At 42.2% G+C, this 19295-nt stretch overlaps 1 protein-coding gene across 3 annotated transcripts in view; it reads left to right on the top strand.

The window, feature by feature from the left end:
• The window catches only part of LOC145343832 (uncharacterized), a 59087-nt gene that overhangs the window by 23445 nt on the left and 16347 nt on the right, over positions 1–19295 (top strand). For 2 of the 3 annotated variants that reach the window (XM_080190228.1, XM_080190230.1), the window contains one exon: positions 6452–6500. The exons of the other annotated variant lie outside the window; for it this stretch is intronic. The gene's annotated coding sequence lies outside the window, so the exon portion shown is untranslated. The remainder of the gene's footprint in view (positions 1–6451; positions 6501–19295) is intronic. 3 annotated transcript variants of the gene reach the window in all.

Here is a 19295-nt window from a genome sequence, read left to right as displayed (position 1 = left end):
TCCCCCTGGCTGAGGAGTCTAGAGCTAGGAATCACAGTCTCAAAATAAGGGGCCAACTATTAAAACTGAGATGAGAAGAAACCTATTTGCTCAAAGGATTGTGAGTCTTTTGGAATTCTGTGTTGCAGGGTACTGCCTAGTCGGTGAGTGTTTTTGATACAAAGGTCGAATGATTTTAGATACTAAAGCAATCAAGGGATTTAGAGCTGGTGCAGGAGGGTAGAGTTGGGGATAAGAAAATCTAAATGACTAATGGAGCAGTCTCATAGGGCCATCTTTGTGCTCTAATTACTTTATTTATATATACTGTACAATGAAACTAGTTAAACTCAAAATCATGTTCCTGAGAATGGGAAAGCTGACCCAACCCACTAAGTGCACCAACTTTCAGTTTAATTGGGACGATATGGGTGAGATCGGAGGGGCTGGACAAATAATCTGCTCTCGATTGTTGGTCAGTAAGTTTTTAATATGTTACTGAGGCTGTGTACCTTAGATTTCAACCATCATTTTGATTTAATAGCTTCTGATAGGATTTATTGTTGCTTTTGAAGCTTTCAGACCCAGCTGGTAAGCGGCTGTGTCTATGGGCCAGAAGGTGTAGGAGCGCTTCCCCATCCCCTAGCCCCCAAAGTTAAACTACTGTGGTCTGCCTCTCTCCCACATGCTGCAACTCCCACCTTTTTATAGACTGATGTGGATTTCACCCACTCTCAATCTGACAATGAACGCCCCTCTTGTAGTTTAATAATGATGTGCTGCTGTGACTGGCATGGTGGCATAGTGGTTACACTGCTGCCCTTACAGTGCCAGGGACCCGGGTTCGATTCCAAGCTTGGGTCTCTGTCTGTTTGGAGACTGCATGTTCTCCCCGTTCTGTATGAGTTTCCTCTGGGTGCTGCGGTTTCCTTCCAGAGTCCAAAAGACATGCTGGTTAGGTGCTTTGGCCATGCTAAATTCTCAGCTGATTGACAGTTCCAGAGCAGATGAAAGAGGGGATTAGCTAAGGTTTATTTACACAAGGAAATAATGGCCCATTAGCTGCCTAAAGCTGTTCTGACACTCCAGGGCAGATTAAACAGTTCATTGTTGATACAATCAGTTCACACTTCATTAAGTCTGAAATGGGCATTGTGTGGAACACCGAATTCGTCATGTAATGAACTAAATATTTGGGGAACAGTTCAGTTACAAGCTTCAATAACGTTTTTTTGGGATTTTGGTGCATTAGAGACTGTCAGAGGTAAATCCTGCAGTTACAATCCAAAAAGGTTGGCCTCATAAAACACTGGATATGAAATGCTTCCTGCATGATATGAGACTGGGTTATTCTTCCTTCAGTTATCTTCAGAGAAGGAAAAGCCAGAAGCATTCTTGAACGTCAGCTGAAAAGCTGATCACCAATTCAGGAGCCTCACGTGCCCGGCATGTTTGGCCTGGTGCAATTCACGTGGGGGCATTTTTTTAGTATTTACATCGTTGAATCCCACCTCTGTAGTACTACCAGCAAGAAATGCATCAATTTCCCCGCTGGCGGCAGCATCTAGATTCAGTTCAGGAGAATTGCTGCCATTCAGGAGAAGCGTGACCAATATATATGTAGCATTAGGATCCATCATTCATACTGATGGATCTGTGCCACAAAACTAATAAATCCTTGGCCATACAGGAGCTAGATGTTAAAATTATGTCTAATTGTAATTAGTTTCTATTTGACATTGGTTTTTAAAAAGGCTGGCTTGTTGCTTGCATCTTCTACTTTATCCCTTCTTTGCCTCTCTTCTCCCTATTTCCCGCCTCTCTCCTTTCCCTTTCCAGCACCCCACCCCCATCCCGGCAATCATTTCCCTTAGGAATTGTATAGATGGGAAACTTTGTATACACAGTGTAATTCTCTCAAATGAGTGGCAGTGCTGATTTCTAGTTAGCTAATGAAAATTTGGATAAATCTGACCAGTAGATTTTTATTTTCACCATAATGTACCAACTAAGGGCTGAAAATGTCTCTTCCTAATTGGCTTTGAAGCGACAGACTTTGGGAGCTTGAGACCATCTGGCTCGAGGCAGGCAGTCAGTAACCTGTGTCGCTGGGTTGCTTGCAAATCCATTTTCTTTTGTTCAAACCATAAATAATGTAACTTACTTATATGAAACAGAGAAAGTTTATCATATGGTGCCTCTTTTTTTTTGTAATTTACTCTGCTATCTTGAAGGAAATTGTTTCAATAAATGAATCGTTTAAAAAACATTCATAATCCTCACAGTTGTAAATAACTGAAGCATAAAATAGAGACTTTGTTTTCTGTTAATTTAATCAGCTATTGGTTCTCATCTTGAAATTTCCACAATCATTCTTCCATACAAGTTATATAATTGCACAGAATTCAGTCAGAAACACAAATTTGGGTTTAAAGATGTGCAATTTCCTTGTTTTTAAAGAAAAAGCTACATGGCAGTTAAAACTGACTCTAAAGTGAGCCTTTATTCTCTATATATTCTGTCTCAAATGGTTAAACGGTATTAATGTGCTCATATTTGGGTCTTTGACACAATTACACATCATAATACAAACTTATTTTCTTTACTGTGGTTGTAGTATACAGTGGAGGCTGCAGAAAGTGTAGAACAGTATTCTTTGCTCATGAGCAGTGAGAGGCCATTCATATGCCTATAAAGAATCCCAGTTGATTCTGACTGATTTTTACCTACGTTGAATCGATTCTCTTTGTTCCCTATGTTGAATCAAATATTCTCAGAACCATCCAATCTGTGGAATGTAAAATGGTTTTGCTTTCCTGTCCAGCTTCTAATGAAAATGTATCGTGCATGGATTAAAAAGAGTTTATTCCCAAGTGTGGAATGCCTTTTGCGCTTTGCGGTACCTGCAAATGTTAAGTGACCCACAGAATATAATCGCAGGCCCATGTCAACAATACAATATTCTATTTTTGAAATACTGTAGTTATTTTGTGTAGTCAGAATAAATCCAATAATTTTATGTGAGTGATGCCTTTTTCTTCCTGATGTATGTTTGAAATAGACAGGACAAAATGTTAACACACGCTGTTCTTAACAATTAAAGATTTGGATTGTATGTCATCATTCTACAGTATTCTGAAAGTAGTCAGGTTTTCTTAATTGTTTCTATTTTTTCACTATTCCCTGGGGTGTGTACCATTAACAGCTGAGACAGCTGATAGGAGAGGCGCTCCCAGAGTTTCCTCATCTTCAACTCTAGATTTTTTTTATTCATTCATGGGACATAAATGAATCGCTGGCTGGCCAGCATTTATTGCCCATCCCTAGTTGCCCTTGAAATTCCGTGGCTTACTAGGCCATTTCAGAGGGAAGTTGAGAGTCATCCACATGTGAGAGTAACCCATATTAACCGTTCTTTATGACTTTGCTTTTTGAAGGGAAGTAATGTCCAGAGCTCCTACATCACATACAACAGTAAAGAACTCATCAGTGTTGAGGATTTTAAATGCAGGGCAACAACCTGCCCATCAAGAAGCATCTAGGTGAATACATGTACAGCATTGTAAATAATTGATAGTGGTGGCTGCTGGCTGGCAGTATTCTTTGCCTATCTACACGAGGTTGATAATGTCGTCAGTCACAACTTTCCAGTTTCCAGATAAGGATTAACCTCAGGTGTGGTAGCAAGAGGATTGTGGTTTAAGGTATGATGCTGCCTGGCAACTGCATTAACAACAAGCTGCATTTGGGCAGTGTCTTAAGCATAGTGAAACATATCAAGATGCTTCACAGATTTATCAGACAGAATCTGACACCAAGCTACCCAAGAAGCTAGTAGGACAGGTGATCAAAACCTTCTTGTGAAAGGCAGATCTTAGGGACCATCTCACAGTAGGGGAGAGATAAGTAGAGAGGTGGGAAGATTTAGACAGGGAATTCCAGAGCTTGGGATCTAGATACCTGAGGGTGTATTTTACAGTGGTGGAGAGATAGAAGTCGGGATGCACAAAAGGCATGAATTTGAGGAATGCAGAATTTTCAAAAACTGGCATAAATTGTAGAGATGAGGATGGACGAGGCCAGAGATTTGATCACGAGGAGTGAGAATTTTGAATTTGGCTCCAAATTTGCCAAATGCCTCAGCATAGGTCAGCGACCAGAGGAGTGATGAGAGAAGAGGACTTTGTTTAACTTAGGATACAGGCAGCAATGGAGCATGGAAGAGCTCAGGTTATGGAGGGTGAAAGATAGACTGCCAGCCGTAGATCATTGGAATTGTTGAGATTGGATGCAACACACATGGACAACAGTTTCAGCAGCAGATAAGGTGAGAAAGAGGCAAAGAATGGCAATTATGTATGGGAGTGGAAGCAGATAGTCTTAGTAATGGAGTGGATTTAGCATTGGCCATGCTAAATTCTCCCTCAGTGTATCCAAACAGGTGCTGGAGTGTGGTGACTCGGGGATTTTCACAGTAACTTCATTGCAGAGTTAATGTAAGCCTACTTGTGACACTTTTAACTTCTTAAACTTTTAAATTTGTCAGCCTTTGTTATGCATAGAAAAATCAGAGCCAAACCAGATCATGCCCTCACTCAGCATTCCCATATACTCACCAACAGCAAGGATCAGTGAACAGAGATCAGAAGCAACTAATTGATTACATTCTTCAAGAAAAGTAATCTTTAATTCAAAATATAAATCCGCCTAAAGGCCTGTTATTGTTGTTAAGCATATTTGCAGATAAAAAAAACCAAAGGTTAAAATTGAACCTGATTTATACAGAAGATTGTGAGATGGATGCCTGGATTATGGTGATCTAGTCCATCTCACTTAAGGCAGCAGTATTAGAGGAGTGAGGTTTTCCAGGAATGGACAGTGGTTACTAAGTGATCCCTGTTGTGTGTGGATGTCTGAAGAGGTTAGGATCAAGCTCATCTGTGAAGTCATGTAGAATGATATTCCAGTGCTCATTTTTTTGAGGGAGTCACTCAAAGGCTGCTTGTCCAGTGGGACTGAACCAGAGCAGCTTCAACACCTTCAAATAGTCTGAGGAAGGATATCAGAAGGAAAAAATGGCTTATATCTGGTGGCTTATTGAGATCCTAGTTGAAGTGGTAGGGCTTTGGCTAGATCCAGTTGCTGATGGGTTGAATCTAACAAAGCACAATTAACTTTATATTAGCACAAAATTGGCAATTTCACTTGGAGGCTATGAGTGATAACACATGTGGACTACATGTTTAGCAAAAGGTCAGAAGTGGGGATGTTCACTAAACATGTTCAGTACTATTCATGACTCCTCAGATAATGAAGCAGTCCATGTCTGCATACAGTAAGACCTTGGCAACATATGGGCTTGATCTAATGCCTGGCAATGCCAGTCACCAACAAGAGAGAATCTGACATCTCCCTTTGATATTTAACAGCATTATCATCACTGAATTCCCACTGAATGCCTGGCAATGCCAGTCACCAACAAGAGAGAATCTGACATCTCCCTTTGATATTTAGCAGCATTATCATCACTGAATTCCCACCATCAACTGTAGGGTTGATTACCTTTGGCCAAAAACCTGAACGGGCCTAGCCATTTAAATGCTGTGGCTACAAGAGCAAGCCAGAGGCTGGGAATCCTGCAGGGAGTAACTCACCTCCTGACTCCCCAAAGCCTGTCCACCATATTCAAGGCTCAAGTCACTTGGAGGCTATGAATAATAATATACGTGGACTACTTGCCTGGGTGAGTGCAGCATCATTCAAGAAGCTCGATACCATCCAAGACAAAGTATCCACCACCTTAAGCATTAACTCACTAGCGCACATTGACAGCCGTGTGTACCATATAGCAGATGCACAGTCCATCAAGTCTTCTCCAACAGCACCTTCCAAACCGCCTCTACCAGCTAGAAGGACCAGCTAGGACAAGGACATCAAACATCATCACTAAGTTCCCCACCAAGCCACACACTATCCTGAATTGGAATTATATTGCCATTCTTCATGTTGCTGGCAACTCCCTCCCTGACAGCACTGTGGATGTATTTACACCAGACGGACTCCATGACCTTGTCAAGGGTAGTTAGCGATGGACAAAAAAAATTGCCTTTGACACTTGTGCCCACACCCCATTAATAATTATTTAAAAATCATTTAACAGACTCTAAAGCCTCTTAAAACTCAGGATTTGTTTTCACATTGAAATGATCACACTGGAAGATATTAGATGTGTAGGCTTTTAAAATTTAATTAAATTTGGGCTTAACAGAAAATAAAAACAACTTTATCCTATTCTGGGAACTGTGTTAGGCAATATACTACCTCTGGATGGTAAGCAGTCTCTTTAGTAACTGCATCACTAACTTGCAGTTCTATGACCCCCTCCAGTGTCACTAGGATTGATGATCAATGCAATATTTATGAATACTTCTGTTTGGGAAATCAACTCACTTTCTTTCTCTTGTTGTTAAAGCGTAAGACGGATGAAAGATCCCTACAGTCATCTAGCCTAAAGTAAATCCGTGAGTATATTTTAAAATGTTTAAAATGAATTTGTCCTTTCTTGAATTAATTACTTACTGTAATGGACTTGTTATTATCAGTGGTGCTCCATGTTATCTTCTTGATAGGCTTCCAGGAAGACATAAAACCTGTCTTTTATGTTATTTTTCTGGACTCTGTACAAAGCTGTATAAATGAACAGAATGTGAAGTAGGCCTATTCCATTTCAGAATCCTAGCAATGATCTGTCAGTCTTTCATTAGCTAAGAGGTGGAGTGGCACCAAAATAATTGCTCACTGCTTGTCAAGGCTATTTCTTTATCCTTACTACCTGTAGATCCACATTACTATTCTGCACTGATCTGAAACGTAGGCACAGACTACCAGTGCTGCAGCTTCAAACATTGATTCTGCTGTCTGTGGGCTCTCTCCAATAGTACTATTGACTGGAATTCACTTCTTTCTGCATTCATTCAAATTCGGGGTTGACATTCATTCACTGCAAATATAGGCTAGTGGAAGATTAATGACACCATTAGTACTCTTAACTTAGCCCCTCTTTCTTTGCTCTCACACCAGTCATCAGCTGATGTGGCACAGTGGTTAGCACCACTGCCTCACAGTGGCAGGGACCTGGGTTCTATTCCGGGTGTGGGTCATTGTCTGTGCTGAGTCTGCACGTTCTCCCTGTGTCTGCATGGGTTTCCTCCGAGTGCTCCAGTTTCCTCCTACAGCCCAGATGTGCTGTTCAGGTGCGTTGGCCACACTAAATCCTTCCTCATTGTACTCCCTCAGCCTGTTTGTGACACTTATTTATTAAACTAAACCTACTTGGCCAACCCGCAGAGGATGTGGAAGCTATTTTGCCAGAAACTGGCCACAAGTTGCATCCAAGTTTCTGTACTGCTAGTTTCTTTTCCACACCCCAACTGCAGAGAGAAGGGTTGGCATTGCAGATTGCCATTTTGCTCCATTTAATAAACTAAAGTAAGGAAACTGTCAAAAAAATTGCCAAAGAGAAATTCAATAAAAGCCAGGTAAGAAAGTTGATTGTGAGGCAAACTAAGTCAATGGAAAGTATTTAACCTTAATAAATGGCAACTCAGAAATGCCATTAATGAAAATTTGGCTATTTAAGGAAATTTGGGCTGAAGCAATTTCCATTCTTTGGAAGGAACTGCAATTGTTACCCCTTTGTGTAAGGATATGGTGAACAACTACGTACCAGTCACTTTAATGTCAGTGATGGGGAAATGTTTAGATTCAAGAACAGTTTCTGCCTTGCTACCATCAGACTTCTGAATGGTCCGATCTTATATTAAGTTGATCTTTCTCTACACCCTAGAAGGTACATTCTGCACCTTCTCTATGAATGACATGCTTTGTCTGGATAGCTTGCAAGAAACAACTGTATACTATTACCTGTGACAATAATAAATCAAATCAAAAAAATTATAATCCAGCACAACATTAACAGCCAGTCAGTGAAATATGGATTAATTAAGGAAAGCCAGCAGTTGTTTTAAAGGCAAATTTTGTTCAACTAACTTTGCTGCAGCGTTTTGATGAGGCAACAAAGAGTAATGCAGATGACGTGGTGTAAATGGACCTCCTACTTAATCAGCTTGTTAGCAAAGACCATGGAGCAGTGGCAGCATAGATACAAAGTTAGCTGAGTGAGAGGGAACAGAGTGTACAATTTATGTTTTTTTTGTCAGACTGGAGGATGGTTTACAGTGGAGTTCCCTGTGGGTTAGTATTAGTCTTACTTTCCTAGATCCAGATTAATAACCTAAACTTGGGTATGCAGGTACAGCTTCAAAATTAGCAAATGATACCAAACTTGGAAATATTGTGAACTGTGATGAGCAGAGTGATAAGCTTCAAGAGGACAAACAAACTGGTAAAATGGGAGGACAATTGACAGATGAAATTTAATGTGGAGAAGTATGAAATGTTACTTTTCGTTTGGAAGAATGCAGAGAGGCAATGTAAAATAAAGGGTTTAATTCTAAAGGTGGTACATAAGCAATTTAATAGAAGGATCTAGTGTTCACTGAAGGTGATGAGATAGGTTGAGAAAGTGGTTCATTAGGCAATTTGGCTCCTGGGCTTTATACATAAAGGCATTGAGTGCAAAAACAAAGAATATCTGATGAACCTTTTTAAAACACTGGTTCAGCCTCAACTCAAGTATTGTATCCAATTTTGGGCACCAGCCATCAGGAATGTTGTGAAGACAGTAAAGGAAGTGCAGAAAAAGTTTACAAGAATAGTTTCAGGGATGAGGGATTTTAGTTATTTGGAAAGATTGGGGGAGGAGCTGTGGTTATTCTCTTCAATGAAGATTAAGAGGAGGTTTGATAGAGGTGCTCAAAATCAGGAGGGGTCTGAACAGAGTACATAGAACATAGAACACTACAGCACAAACAGGCCCTTTGACCCACAAGTTGCGCCAATCACATCTATACCTACCAAGCCATAGAACTATCTGTAACTCCCAATCCCATATACTCATCCAGGAGTCTTTTAAAAGACCCCAGTGAGTTTGCTTCTACCACCACCGACAGCAGCCGATTACACTCACTCACCACCCTCTGAGTGAAAAACTTACCCCTAACATCTCCTCTGTACTTGCTCCCCAGCACCTTAAACCTGTGTCCTCTCGTAGTGCCCATTTCAGCCCTGGGAAATAGCCTCCGAGAATCCACCCTATCTATTCCTCTCAACATCTTATAAACCTCTATCAGGTCGCCTCTCAACCTTTGTCTCTCCAGGGAGAAGAACCCTAGCTCCCTCAATCTATCTTCATAAGGCATGCCTCCCAATCCAGGCAACATCCTTGTAAATCTCCTCTGTACCCTCTGAATAGCTTCCACATCCTTCCTGTAGCGAGGCGACCAGAACTGTGCACAGTACTCCAAGTGGGGTCTGACAAGGGTCTTATAAAGCTGCTGCATTACCTCCCAACTCCTAAACTCAATCCCTCGATTAATGAAGGCCAGTACACCATACGCCTTCTTGACCACATCCTCCACCTGCGAGGCTGATTTAAGAGTCCTATGGACCCAGACCCCAAGATCCTTCTGCTCCTCTACACTGCTAAGACTCCTACCCTTGATAATTGTACTCCTTCATCCCATTGGTCCTGCCAGAATGGACCACTACACATTTATCCGCATTCAAGTCCATCTGCCACTTCTCCGTCCAGTCTTGCATCCTATCCATGTCACGCTGCAACTTCTGACATCCCTCCAGGCTATCCACAACACCACCAACCTTCGTATCGTCGGCGAACTTACTAACCCATCTCTCCACTTCCTCATCCAGGTCATTTATGAAAATGACAAACAGCAAGGGTCCTAGAACAGATCCCTGGGGCACTCCACTGGTGACCAACCTCCATGCAGAAAAAGACTCATCCACAACCACTCTCTGCCTTCTGCAGGCAAGCCAGTTCTGGATCCACAAGGTCAAAGCCCCTTGGATACCATGCCCTCTCACCTTCTCAAGAAGTCTTGCATGGGGGCCTTATCAAACGCCTTGCTGAAGTCCATGTAAACCATGTCCACCGCTCTTCCTTCATCAATGTGTTCAGTCACATTTTCAAAGAACTCAACTAGGCTCGTAAGGCATGAACTGCCCTTGACAAAGCTGTGCTATTTCTGATCATTCTAAACTTCTCTAAATGCTCATAAATCTTGTCCCTCAGCATCCTCTCCATCAACTTACCAACCACTGAGGTCAGACTTACCGGTCGGTAATTTCCCAGGCTATCCCTGTTCCCTTTCTTGAAAATAGGAACCACATCCGCAATCCTCCGGAACCTCTCCCGTCTCCATCAACGATGCAAAGATCATCGCCGGGGCTCTGCAATCACTTCCCTCACCTCCCACAGTAACCTGGGGTACATCCCATCCGGTCCTGGCATGTAGATGTAGAGAAACTGTTTCTATTGGCAGAAGGGTTGAGAACTAGAGATCACTGATTTAACATGAATGGCAAAAGAAGTGAAGGTAACATGAGGAAACATTTTTACACAGCAAGTGGTTAGGATCTGGAACGCACTGCCTGAGAGTGTGGTGGTGGCAGATTCAATTGTGGCTCTCAGAAGAGAGCAATTACGTAAGTAACTTAAGAGAAAACATTTGCAGAGCTACAGACGGGGTGAATGGGACTGACTGTGTTACACGTTCAGACAGCTGGTATGGTTATGATGGCCAAATGAGGTGTTGCACTTTGGAAAGTCAAACCAGTGTAGGACTTACACAGTGAATAGTAGGGCCCCGGGGAGTGTTGAGGAACAGAAGGGCCAAGGAGTATAAGCACGTAGTTTGTTATAAGCGATGTCAGGTAGACAGAGTGGTGAAGAAGACATTTAGCACGCTGGCCTTCCTCAGTCAGGGCATTGAATACAGGAGTTGGAAAATTTTGTTACAATTGTATAAAACCATAGAAACTTTACAGTACAGAAGGAGGCCATTCAACCCATCGAGAGTGCACCAACCAAATCCTACCCATAATTGTACGCATTCACCCTAGCTAGTTCCCCTGACACTAAGAGGAAGTTGTGCGTGGTTAATCAACCTAACCCGCACATCTTTAGACTCTGGGAGGAAACTGGAGCGCTCAGAGGAAACCCATGCAGACACAGGGAGAATGTGCAAACTCCACACTGACTGTCACCGAAGCCAGGAATTGAACCCAGGTCCCTGGAGCAATGAGGCAGCAATGCTAGCCACTGTGCCACCATGCTGCTCAGTTGGCGAGGTTGCACTTGAAGTATTGTGTACAGTTTTGGTCACTCTGTTGTGAGAAAGTCATTGATAAACTGGAAAGAGTGGAGAGAAGATTTGCAAAGATGTTGCCAGGACTAATGGGCTTGCGTTTTAGGGAGCAGTTGGCCAGGCTACGGCTTTATTCCTTTGAAGGTAGGAGAATGAGGGGTGGCCTTATTGAAATATATAAGATCATAGGGGCATAGATAGGATACACATACATCGTCTTTTTTCCCAGTTAAGGGAATTGAAAGCCAGAGGGCATAGGTTTAAGATGAAAAGGGAAAGATTTGCTGAGGGGCAACTTCTTCATTCTAGTGTGTATATGGTATGAGCTGTCAGAGAAAGTGGCTGAGGCAGGTTCAATAGCAACATTTAAAAAAACATTTGGATAAATACATGGATGGGAAAGATTAGGAGGAAATGGACCAAATGTGGGTAGTTGGGACTATCTGGGAGGGCACCATGATCAGCATGGCTGAAGGGCCTGTTTCCAAGTTATATTTCTCAATGCCTCTGAGGCCAGAATTTTACTGTCCCACTTGCCACAGGAATTAGAGTGGCTGAAGGGTGGACCATGGAAAGGTCTGTTGACATCGGGTGGGATTTTATGGTTTGGGACGAGCGAGGCTGTAAAATCCCACCCTATGAATCTAGCTTCTGCTGTAACCATTCTGAGATTCTATGATAAAGGATACTTTTACTGGTGCAGGGGATTAGTCTCACAGAGTTGAAATCATTGGCTTTCTTTATTGTAAGCATATTTTGGAAGAGAAACTTCAACACGCAATATTCCCTAGCATTGCATTCAGTCAAGAAAAGGGAAATATGATCACTTTCTTATCAATCTTTGATGACTTATCTGTCCACCTTGTCTTCAGACATGCTCACTCATCTTTTCCTTTCTTTCTCCTATGTTTTTATCTTTTGGATAAGAGCTGGTGGGTAGTTTGGCATAATCCAATAGGGATGGAACCACCTTTTTGACTGCAAGCTGTAATGGAAAGAGTACGACAGTGGACTTGAGCAGCTTCTTTCTCATCACTCCCTGTCTCTCAAGCTTCAACAGCAACAGTTTCTAGTTTTCTTCGGCCATTAACACAATAAAACATCCTAATGGCAAGATCCACAGAAATAAGCATTGCTGTAAAATAACAATCTCTACTGCCCGTGGCTGGGATTCTCTGGTCCCACCACAGTGAATTGAGTTTTGGCTGAGCGTCAAATTCTCTGTTCTCGCTAGGACAACATTGAAGAATTCTGGCCATGTTCACTAAACCTGATAGTGAAATAGATTTCAATAACAAGTTAAAGATAATGTCCTTCACCATTGGATTTATCCTATGCCTCTGCAGGAATTAAAGGAAAGAGGAAAGGTTGGTGAAATTGGTCTATATGCCAGCAGGCTTATAGCAAATCAGCAGCTGAATTTTTATAGTGCTGTTTACTTTCCATTGACCTGGAAAATGTTGGCAAAGTGTTTAATTTCAAACCAAGTAAAAGTGACAGATGAGAAAATTGAAGCTTCGAAACAAGTTTGACCTATTGTTCTGTGAACTTCAATGGAAAGAAGATTGGGCATGGTGCAAAATCAACTGTGGATTCACTGAGTCTATTTCATCTGATGTAGTTCAACTTAAACTTCCTTCACCACCTACTCCTGGACATGTCCATGACTCTCTGTCCAGCATTGTAATATTCTCCCTAATCAATACTGCTACCTGCTTTCCTTCCCTATTTTAGCTGAATATCTTGTATCTTGGAATATTTAATACTCAGTCCTGCCTTTTGTTGAGTCAGATCTCCATTAATTGTTTTTACAATCTGCTTATTAGAACATGTTTTATTGCAAGGTGTACATACTCAAAACAATGAGAACATGGCTTATAAATTAAGCCAGATGTGCACAATTCACCATAGCAATAGAATAATGCAATATACTTTATGTAATATAAGTTCCTATCCTTACAAAACAGTGTATCCTTCCAAAATTCTCATACATTCTTATAAACAACTAATATGTTTCTGGTCCATAACTAAGAGTACCCATGAATTTAAACCAAAATTGTCTTGCTCCCTTCATCAATATTATCTGCTGTCTTTTTCATTTCCTCCCCTTGCCAGGTAAGAGACCATCAGATGTTAAGTGCCCTTTGGTAACTCAGGCAAATAACCATTCTCCAGGTCACCTGGACTAGACAGTACAATCGAACCTGATCCTGCCTCAGTTGATCTCCACATAAGCAGACTTACAGTCAGTATGTGACTCATGCTCTTTCCCTTTTCTGCTTCTCCACTCCCTGTCTCATCTCAGCAACACCTCCCGTTCTTCCTCCTTCACCCCCAATTACCAGGGTGAGGCGAGATTCAACATCACCCTGCTCATGCCATGGTTGAAATTAAAAGAAAAAAAATTCAAAACAGGTGATTTGCCCAATTATTTTGCTTTCATCAATTAATTTATGATTTTGCTGCGAAGTGAACAAATGGACACCTTGGTCTGTTCCTACACTCGCATTCTTTTTTAGCTGGCAGCTGGGTACATTAGGTACTCCCAAAGCCGAACTCCTATTTTTTGCTCAGCTGCTATGGGAAATGCCGCAGTCATCATGTGGTCTACCACAGATCAGACACCAAGCAGATTCTGAAAATGAATATACGCCCTCCTATTTTGTGACACGAAGGTTGCTGCTCCTTCATGTCCTGTTAGCATCCAACTGCAGAACCTTTTATATAAGAAAGGAATGATATCAATAGATTGCCAAAATTTACAATGGAAGAGTACTCTGTGTTTGGCAATCAGGTAATTTTAAAATTCATTATTTGAACTTGAAATGTTTTCTACACTGTAGCTTTCATTTCCTTGGAGATCTAATGACAGGAAAGTAACTTAACCCTTTCTCAACTCTGAAGAACTGGTTGTTGATCTGTTGTATGTATTGTTCAATGGAGATGTAAGCTCTGAAATACACGTGTAAGAACTGAAATCCAACCCAGCAAAAGGGAAAACCTTCAAATTTTGATGAAATATTAACACAGTTTTCCCCTCCTGATACTGCCTGATGTGCTGGGTATTTGCAGCATTTCCTGTTCTTATTTCAGGTTTTCAGCATTGGCTTTCTTTTACTTTTAAGTTCCTTATTTTTTAACTGAATCTGTCCAAACAATAGAGAAAACAAAAAAAAAATTTCAATGTAGTTAACAGGTTTGCTGAATGATTCACTATGCGATTCAGCCAGGCCACAGAATTGTTTGGAACCAAATACTATGAATAACATTTATTTAATGCAATTTAATTTTTATACTAAAATCAACATGCAGGATGAACCAAGTTTCTGAATAAACTTTATTTATTACCATCACAAGTAGGCTTACGTTAATACCACAACAAAGTTACTGTGAAAATCCCTTAGTTGCCATACTCTGGCGCCTGTTTGAGTACACTGAGGTAGAATTTAGCATGGCCAATGCACCTAACCAGCTTGTCTTTCGGACTGTGGGAAGAAACCGGAGCATCCGGAGGAAACCCACACAGACATGGGAAGAACATACAGCCTCCACACAGACAGTGACCCAAACTGGGAATCGAACGTAGGTCCCTGGCTCTGCAAGATAGCCATGCCACAGTACAACCCGATAACTGAATACAAACCCTGTTTATTCTCACTGTGATTTTCTTTACAGTCGACTTTTCTGAATCCCATGATTTAGGGTTAAGTTACATTGCTGGTGCTCTTCTTCAGGGTTTGTCTGTAGAGACTATATTCAGATCACAAAAGGTTACTATTTACACTCTTCTGCATTCTGCACTTATTGCTATGACTACAAGGATATTTGTTATATGTATGCAAATATGGAACATGGACCAGTCTGTAAATCAAGATATAGGCAGAAAAAACTGAGAAGGTAGTGTCAAATTATGCAAATAAGTTTGCTGTCAAACCTGAATAAGGATTGATAAAATCTGAATAGGTGCAGGCTGCTCGAGTTTTTGATTTCTTGTTGGTTCAGCATCCATTGTCTATTTTCTCATTCTCTCATTCATTTGATTATGTTCTTTTTGGATGTGTTTCAATGCAGGCATGTTGCATATATTTCTGTATTCAATAACTATTGGAATACAGCTAACCAAGTTAGCTGTTTCTGATTGGCTTCCTATCTCTTCCAATTTTTTTAGAAATGTCATTATTTGTCATTGGGCATCATTGACAAGGTTGATTTGCCTATACCAAGTTGATCTAAGTCTATGTTCTTGGACCGCTGAATGGCTTGCCATTTAATGTCCCCCCACCCCACAGCAGCAGGTTGGGAGGCTTGTGGTGTTGTATAATGGGCTGGCTAAGTTCAGAATGGAAAGTCCATCAGCTTCACGACTCACCCCAATGAAGAATAAAGAAAATTACAGCACAGGAACAGGTCCTTCAGCCCTCCAAGTCAGCACAGACCATGTTACCCAAATGAACTAAAACCTCCTACCCTCCTGGGGACCATATCCCTCCATTCCCATCCTATTTATGTATTTATCAAGACGCCCCTTAAAAGTCACTTTCTTATCTGATTCCACTACCTCCCCCAGCAGCGAGTTCCAGGCACTTCTGTGTAAAAAAAAAACTTGCCTGGTACACCTCCTTTAAACCTTGCCCCTCGCACCTTAAACCTATGCCCCTAGTAATTGACTCTTCCACCCTGGGAAAAAGCTTCTGATTTATTCACTCTGTCAAGCTTGTCATAATCTTGTAGACTTCTATGAGGTCGCCCCTTAACCTCTGTCATTCCAGTGAAAACAAGCCAAGTTTCTCCAAACTTTCCTCATAGCTAACACCCTCCGTACCAGGCAACATCCTGGTAAAACTTTTCTGTACCCGCTGCAAAGCTTACATATCCTTCTGGTAGTGTGGCGACCAGAATTGAGCACTATATTTCAAGTGTGACCTAACTAAGGTTCTATAAGTTGCAGCATGACTTGCCAATTTTTAAACTCAATGCCCTGGCTGATGAAGGCGTGTACCTTCTTAACCCCTTCTCCACCTGCGTTGCCACTTTCAGTGACCTCTGTACCTGTACACCCAGATCCCTCTGCCTATCAGTACTCTTAAGGGTCCTGCCATTTACTGTATATTTCCTATCTGTATTAGATTTTCCACAATGTATTACCTCACATTTGTCCAGATTAAACTCCATCTGCCATCTCGCCGCACAAGCCTCCAACCTATCTATATCCTGCTGTATCCTCTGACAATCTTCATCAGTATCCGCAACTCCACCAACCTTTGTGTCGTCCACAAATTTACTAATCAAACCAGTTATATTTTCCTCCAAATCATATTTGTATATATTACAAACAACAAAGACCCTGGCAATGATCCCCGAGGAATGCCACTAATCACAGCCCTTCATTCAGAAACACACCCTTCCACTACTACCCTCTGTCTCCTATGACTGAGCCCCTTCTGTATCCATCTTGCCAGCTCACCTCTGATCCCATGCGACTTCACCTTCTGCACCAGTCTGCCATGACGGACCTTGTCAAAGGCCTTTCTGAGGTCTATGTAAATAACATCTATTGCTTTACCCTCATCAATCATCTTTGTCACTTCCTCAAAAAACACAATCAAGTTAGTGAGGCACAACATCCCCTTCACAAAATCATTAGTCTCTCACTAATATATCCAGGTGAGTAAATATTGTCTTGAGGAATCCTCTCCAATAACTTCCCTGCCACTGATGTAAGGCTCACAGACCTGTAATTACCTGGATTATTCTTGCTACCCTTCTTAAACAAAGAAACAACATTGGCTATTCTCCAATCCTCCGGGACCTCCCTTGTTTCTAGTGAGCTTACAAAGATTTCTCTCAAGGCTTCAACAATTTACTCCCTTGCCTCTCACAGTATTCTGGGGTATATTCCATCATGTCCTGAAAACTTGTCTACCTGAATGTTTGTCAAGAACCCCAATACCTCTTCCTTTTTGAGCTTAACGTGACAAACTATCTACATATCCTTTCCCAGACTTATCTACCAAGTCCTTCTGTTTCGTGAATACTGACGCAAAGTATTCATTTAATATCTCACCATTTTCACTGGCTCCATGCATAGATTCCCTCCCCTGTCTTTGAATGGGCCAACCCTCTCCCTGGCCACCCTCTTAAGAACATAAGAAATAGGAGCAGGAGTAGGCCATCCAGCCCTTCGAGCCTGCCCCGCCATTCAATAAGATCGTGGCTGATCTGTCGCTGCTCAGTTTCACTTTCCCGCCCTCTCCCCATAACCCTTAATCCCCTCTCTTATCAAAAACCCATCAACCCGCGTCTTAAAAATATTTAGCGAGGTAGCCTCCACCACTTCAACGGGCAGAGAATTCCAGAGATTCACCACCCTTTGAGTGAAGAAGTTCCTCCTCAACTCCGTTCTAAACCGTTCCCCTTTTATCTTGAGGCTGTGCCCCCTAGTCCTACTGTCTTTTTTGAGCGGGAAGAGTCTCTCCACCTCTATCCTATCCATCCCATTCATCATCTTATACGTCTCAATGAGATCTCCCCTCATTCTTCTAAACTCTAACGAGTACAAGCCTAGTTTATTCAGCCTCTCCTCATAGCTCAACCCCCTCAACTCCGGTATCAGCCTAGTAAACCTCCTCTGCACTCCCTCCAAGGCCAAAATATCTTTGCGCAGGTGCGGTGCCCAAAACTGCACACAGTACTCCAGCTGCGGCCTCACCAATGCCCTATACAGCTGCAGCAAGACCTCCCTACTTTTATATTCAATCCCCCTCGCTATGAAGGCCAGCATCCCATTTGCCTTCCTGACCACCTGCTGCACCTGCAAGCTGGGTTTTTGCGACTCATGCACAAGGACCCCGAGGTCCCTCTGCACCGTCGCCTGCTGCAGTTTTTCGCCCCGTAAGTAATAGTCCTTCCTACCATTCTTCCTACCAAAGTGGACCACCTCACACTTGCCAACATCAAATTCCATTTGCCATTTCCTGGCCCATTCGCCCAGCCTATCTAGATCCTTCTGCAGACTCTCCACACCCTCCGCACAATTTGCCGTTCCCCCAATCTTGGTGTCATCAGCAAATTTCGACACCCTACACTCGGTTCCCTCCTCCAGATCATCTATATAAATGGTAAAAAGCTGAAGCCCCAGCACCGACCCCTGGGGCACTCCACTAGTCACCATCAGCCAATCCGAACAGCACCCGTTGACCCCCACTCTCTGCCTCCTATGTGACAACCAATCCTCTATCCACGCTAACACCCTACCCCCAACTCCATGTCCCTCGACCTTCTGCAATAACCTCTTGTGAGGTAATTTGTCAAACGCCTTCTGAAAATCTAGAAAGACCACATCCACCGGCTCTCCTCTATCCATCGCCCTAGACACATCCTCATAGAACTCCAGCAAATTTGTCAGACACGACTTCCCTTTAATGAAACCGTGCTGCGTCTGCTCTATCAAGCAATTCCCTTCAAGATGCCTCGCAATTTCCTCCTTAATGACAGATTCTAACATTTTACCTACCACAGACGTTAAACTAACCGGCCTATAATTCCCCGCCTTTTGCCTGGCACCCTTCTTAAACAACAGCGTAACATTAGCCATTTTCCAATCATCCGGCACTTCCCCGGAATCCAGCGACGTCTGGAAAATAACCACCAAGGCATCCACTATCACCTCCGCCATTTCTTTCAGAACCCTCGGATGCATTCCATCCGGTCCTGGGGACTTGTCCACAATCAGCCCCTCCAGTCTGTCGAGCACCGCCTCTCTAGTAACAGTAATGTCATTAAGACCCTCCAGTCCTACCACCTTTCCATCGCTAACACCTGGCAAATTATTCACGTCCTCCTCCGTGAAGACAGAAACAAAAAAGTTATTCAATACCTTAGCCATATCCCCATCCCCTACCACTAGGTCCCCTTTCTCATCCTTTAAAGGACCAACGTTCACCCTAGCCAGCCTCTTCCTTTTTATATATTTATAAAAACTCTTGCTATCCTTTTTTATATTAAGCGCTAGCCCAGCTTCATAGTTTC

The sequence above is a fragment of the Carcharhinus amblyrhynchos genome, chromosome 6 (assembly GCF_965287045.1).
Source record: "Carcharhinus amblyrhynchos chromosome 6, sCarAmb.v2.hapA, whole genome shotgun sequence".
NCBI lineage: Eukaryota > Metazoa > Chordata > Chondrichthyes > Carcharhiniformes > Carcharhinidae > Carcharhinus > Carcharhinus amblyrhynchos.
This window is presented reverse-complemented; position numbering and strand designations above follow the sequence as displayed.